The sequence below is a fragment of the Gossypium raimondii genome, chromosome 12, assembly GCF_025698545.1.
Source record: "Gossypium raimondii isolate GPD5lz chromosome 12, ASM2569854v1, whole genome shotgun sequence".
NCBI classification, from domain to species: domain Eukaryota; kingdom Viridiplantae; phylum Streptophyta; class Magnoliopsida; order Malvales; family Malvaceae; genus Gossypium; species Gossypium raimondii.
Genome location: NC_068576.1, coordinates 38,934,412 through 38,940,802, shown reverse-complemented (window position 1 = coordinate 38,940,802; position 6,391 = coordinate 38,934,412).

Below are 6,391 nucleotides of genomic sequence, written 5' to 3'. Positions count from 1 at the left end.
ATTTTGGTGATGTATTTCTTCCTTTTGTTTAAGTGGCATGTACTAGGTGATTGTACACGAGTCATATATATATATAAATATATATATATGCTAAATGATCTTGGTTGTAAGTAAATAGTTATAATCTTTTGAATGATAAATAAAGTAGTGAATCAATTTATTAAGCATGATTTAGTAGCGTTTTAAAGTATAAAATTATTGATTGAAATATTGGTATTGGGTTGTTTTTGGTTTTAAGTTTGCAGGGGGTTTTATGTAAAAATAAGCAGAAATACTGTCGAAAATTTAAAAATAAAAAAAATGAAGCCAATTAGCATAAATTTATATGAATTTATGATTCTTTTATATTGTTTGTTATTTATTTAAGAATTATTTGTAAATTGTCCGAGATGTCTGGTAATGTCTCGTAACCCTGTTTCGGCGACAGTTTAGGGTTAAGGGATGTTACAGATGTCATTCCCCAATACGTATTTCCAGTATCGAACATCGACCCACCGATGTGTATGTCCCATCCACTAACCGAGTGTCGTGCAAGAGTTGTGCATTCCATACTGCCACCAAACACGAGCGCTTCCGTGTTCTGCCTCCCACTAACAGAGTGTCGGGTAGGGGTCATGTAACAACCCAATTTTGACCCTAATCGGATATAGTGGTTTCGAAACCACAAATTTGAGTTAGAAAAATATTTTTCATATTATTTTTAGTGTTTATTATATGTTAAGTTATAGGTGTGAAAAATTCGTGTGGAAATTTTATCGTTTGAAGGTTCAATTTGATAAAAAATGATTTAATCGCGTAAAATAAAAATTTAGATGTTAAATTTTAACAGCACTTATTTGTTGTTGTCTTTTTAAGTGGGAGGTCTAAAGATGTAATTAGACCAAAATATAGTTAGTGGATGACATATGACAACATTGTCCTTTACATATATGTTTTTATATATTTATTATAATAAGTTTAATTAAGTAATTTAATAATTATAATGTATATATGTTAAAATAAACTAAGAAAAGATGATTTTTATCATCTTTGAAAGCCGGAGGTGTAAGAGAACTCATGCATGGTTTCTTTTTGAATGTTCGACACTTCTAAAGATAAATTAAGGTATGGGTTGGTTTCAGTTTTTGATAATTTTTACGTTTTTGAGATTGTTGTTTCGAATACTATCCGACCCATGTTTGAATTTTTAATTTTGATGAATACTTTGAGTTGTGCCATTGATGAACATTTGTGTTATGTGATGTTTGATGATGAATAATGAAAGAAACATTTTAGACTAATATGTTTTGTATTGGAAGTTTTGGTGAAATTGAGTAATTAGAGTTAAAATTGTGAAATTAAATTTTTGAGGGATTAAAATGTGAAATAAATGAAATGTGAGGATTTGTATGAACAATAGGTACATTCGGCCCTTAAGGAGTGTAGTCAAAATTTGTGTATTTTGTGTTTTGAGCAAAAAGGATTAAATTGTAAAAAGTGTGAAATGTTAGGGGAAAAATTGTAATTTTCCCATTTATATGTTCTTAGACTAAATTGAATGAAAAAAAATGTTTAAATGAGATTTATTTGAATATGTTTAGATCAAGAAACTAAGAAATCGGATTTAGATCGGGGGAAATCGAAAGTAGTTGAGTAGCCGATCTATTAGTCGACGACATCCGAGGTAAGTTATTAAGCATATATATAATTGTATCATTTTAAAATCAGTTTAGTATCTAAGTAATTATGCTGAATTGAATGATATATATATATATATACATGAAGTGATAAAATTATCGAAATAAGATGTATTGAGTTGTTGACTTTCGACACTAAGTGTGCGAATTTAATTGTAAAGCACTAAGTGTGCGAGTTTAATTGTAAAGCACTAAGTGTGCGAGTTTAATGGCAAAGTACTAAGTGTGCGAGTTTGATTATTGAGCACTAAGTGTGTGAACTTATTAAATATTTTCGAATAACTATTAGTATTGAGTACTGTCTTATTGAGAAATCATGATTATTAAAATGAGTAAATACTTGGAATTCTTGAGTAATAACCATTATGGTTGTATTTTAAGGTTAAGCTTTGTAGGTATTAAACCTATGTGGTGATTGTATTTGGAATCATATATATATAATATGATTTTTATATTACGTGATGAGGAAATGCATAATGTATTTCGTCTTGTCATTAAATTTGAAGAAATGTTTATGGTTATGTAATTATATTGATTTTAGTTAAATCATAGTAATAAGTGAATAATTATCTTATGATATGGTAAGCTAAAGGTAAGATGATTTAGTAGTATGAATTGGTTGAATATTATTTGAGATATCGGTTTAAATAGTAGAGTTTATTTGCTTATAACTTACTAAGCTAAATTAGCTTACAATGTGTTGGATAATTGTTTTGATGTATAGATTTTGGTGATCGCTACGTGTTTGGGGATCGTCAGCTAAGCTCGTCACACTATCGATATTTTCTTTTGGTATTTTGCTAAATCGTTCTCAAATATATGGCATGTATAGCATAGTTAAAATATTGATTTTGGAACCAATGTGTATATGTATTTAAAAGCCATGCGAAAATGGCTTATCTCTTTTGGTTTGAATTCGGTAGTAATGCATATGCTTTAATGTTCCAAATTGCTACATATATGCTGCCCAATTTTGGTGAATAAATGCTGTCCAATTTTGTATATAAGTGCTGTCCAAATAGCTACATATATGCTGCCCAATTTTGGTGAATAAATGCTGTCCAATTTTGTATATACATGCTGTCAAATTTTGTGTATAAGTGCTATCCAAATTGCTACATATATGCTGCCCAATTTTGGTGAATAAATGTTGTCCAATTTTGTATATACATGCTGTCAAATTTTGTGTATAAGTGTTGTCCAAATTGCTACATATATGCTGCCCAATTTTGGTGAATAAATACTGTCCAATTTTGTATATACATGCTGTCAAATTTTGTGTATAAGTGCTGTCCAAATTGCTACATATATGCTGCCCAATTTTGGTGAATAAATGCTGTCCAATTTTGTATATACATGCTGTCCAAATTGGTATATATATATATATATATATATATATATATATATATATATGCTGCCCAATTTTGGTGGATAAATGCTGTCCAATTTTGTATATACATGCTGTCAAATTTTGTGTATAAGTGTTGTCCAAATTGGTATATACATGCTGCTCAATTTCTGATGTATAAGAGTTGTCCAAACAGGGTAGATTACCTATGTTTGTAATATGTAGTATAGTTAGAAAATTGAAATGAAATAAATGCTTGGATAAATGTTTGATTTATGATATTAAATTTTGATTAGGTAAATGATAATGATATGGATGAACTGTTGAAACATGGTTAGTATTTGAAATTTAATTAAATATGCATGTTTGATTTTAAATGGTTATGTGATAATAAATATATATATATGGAATGAAATTTCGTGGTTGAGTGAAAAAAAATTTTCTGAGTCGAGTTTTGATCGGTAATGCCTCCTAACTCTAATCCGGCGACGGACACGGATCGGGGTGTTACATTTTATTGGTATCAGAACTATGGTTTAGTCGATTCTAGGACTAATGTAGCGCGTGTGAGTCTTGTTATACATGTCATATTTTATATTGAGATAGTGTGATGACTTCTGACATCTACAAATGTGTTTTCGTATAGTAATGGATCCCGATCGAACTGTAGCGAATGATGTCGAGAGTGTAGCACCTGCTCCCATGCAAGAGACGGAGCCGTTGATTCTCGACCGAATACGAGTAACCATGGTGATGAGACTAAACAAGCCTTCTATACTATGATGAATGAATGAATGGTTCTATACTATGATGAATAAATGGTTTACTCAATATATCCGGACAAATCCGGCTGTTCAACAACCTCCGACCCGATTAACCCACTTCTGATGCTTGTGGTACCTCCGACTATCGATCCTATGAGATTGAATAAACCTCCTGTTGATAAGATAAGAAAATACGGAGCTGAAGAATTTAGGGCCACAGCTAGTGATGATGCGGAACGGGTTGAATTTTGGCTCGATAATACCATTCGTGTCTTCGATGAATTATCCTATACACCTGATGAGTGCCTAAAATGTGCGATATCTTTGTTACGGGATTCAGCTTACTATTGGTGGAACACTCTAGTTTCGATTGTTCCGAAAGAGCGTGTCACTTGGGATTTTTTTCAAACAGAATTTCGCAAAAAGTATATCAGTCAGCGATTCATTGATCAGAAATGCAAAGAATTTCTCGTGCTAAAGCAGGGTCGTATGCCCGAGAGTGTGTTGCGACCGAGACTGCTGTGTGTAAAAGATTCGAAAAAGGGATGATAAAGACATAAAATTGCTTGTCGGCATACTCGAAATAAAATAGTTCGTAGTACTCGTCGAGTGAGCTTGCAAGGCTGAAGAACTCAGCAAAGAGAAAAGAAAAGCTGAGTTGGAAGCTAGTGATTTTCGTAAGAGATCAGCGAGTAAAACTTTTCAGACGGCAACAAAGAAGTTCAGAGATGTTAGTAGACGATCTAAGGCTACTGCCGGGCTTTCTATACAAGAACGACCACCAATGAGTTCAAGAGCTACCTCAGTTGCTAGTGTTGGTAATACCCGACTGAATAAACCTGAGTGTCAGCAGTGTGGTAGGAGACATGTTGGTGAGTGTTGGGGCAAGTACAACAATCGAGTTTGCTATAAATGTGGATCGAAAGATCATTTTATTCGGGAGTGCCCAGAGTTTGCGGATCAAAATTCGACTCAGAATACGAGATCGGGCAACACAGCAGCTCGGGGTAGACCACCCAAGAACACGGGTAATGTGAGTGCCAGTCAAGAGGTATTAAAGATACAGCTGTTAGATCTGAGGCTCGCGCACCTGCTAGAGCCTATGCCATTCGCACACGTGAGGAGGCTTCATCCCTAGACGTTATTACTGGTACTTTCACTCTTTATGATACTAATGTTATTGCACTGATTGATCCTGGTTCGACTCATTCATATGTGAGTGAAACTTTAGTATTCAGTAAGACTTTGCCTGTTGAGTCTACTGAATTTGTGATTAGAGTATCAAACCCCTTGGGTCGGTGTGTGTTGGTTGACAAAGTGTGTAAGAATTGTCCGTTGATGATTCGAGATTTATGTTTACGGCTGATTTGATGTTGTTGCTATTTGACGAGTTCGATATAATTTTGGGTATGGACTGGTTGACTTTACACGATGCTGTGGTTAACTGCAAAAGGAAGACTATTGATTTAAGATACCTGAATGACGAGATTATTCGGATTGAAACTAATGATCTGAATGGTTTATCGACAGTGATATCCTCTATGTTGGCTCAGAAGTATGTGGGAAAATGTTGTAAAGCTTATCTTGCATATGTTCTTGATAGTAAAGTGACCGAAAAGAAGATTGAATCTCTGTCAGTTGTGTGTGAGTATTCAGATGTGTTTCCTGAAGAATTGTCGGGTTTGCCACCTATTCGGAAGGTAGAATTTGGAATTGAGTTAGTACCGGGGACGACTCCGATTTCAATAGCTCCGTACCGTATGACACCGACTGAATTAAAAGAATTGAAAGCACAGTTGCAAGAGTTGACAGATAAAGGTTTCGCACAACCGAGTTTTTCTCCCTGGGGTGCACCAGTTCTATTTGTGAAAAAGAAAGATGGAACGATGATAATGTGTATTGATTACGGCAGCTCAATAAGGTGACTATAAAGAATAAATATCCGTTGCCATGTATTGACGACTTGTTCGATCAGTTAAAAGGGGCTTCAGTGTTTTCGAAAATATATTTGAGATCAGGCTACTATCAATTGCGAGTTAAAGACTCTGATGTGCCAAAGACTGCTTTCCGAACGAGGTACGGACATTATGAGTTTTTGGTTATGCCTTTCAGACTTACTAATGCACCTGCTGTTTTCATGGATTTGATGAATCGGATCTTTAAACAGTATCTGGATCGGTTTGTGGTAGTATTTATAGATGATATTTTGATCTACTCTCGTGACAAAACTGAGCATGCTGAACATCTGAGACTTGTGTTACAAACTTTGCGAGATAAACAGTTGTATGCAAAGTTCAGTAAATGTGAGTTCTGGTTACATGAAGTCAGTTTTCTGGGTCATGTTGTATCAGCATCGGGTATTCGAGTTGATCCGAGTAAAATTTCAGCTATACTTGATTGGAAACCTCCGAAAAATGTCTTTGAAGTTCGAAGCTTTCTAGGGCTCGCTGGTTATTATAGACGGTTTGTAAAAGGGTTCTCTATGATTGCTACCCCGATGACAAAGTTACTACAAAAAGACGTTAAGTTCGAGTGGTCAAAAAAGTTTTAGAAAAGTTTCGATCAGTTGAAAGTTCTTTTGACCGAAGCTCCAGTCTTAGTTA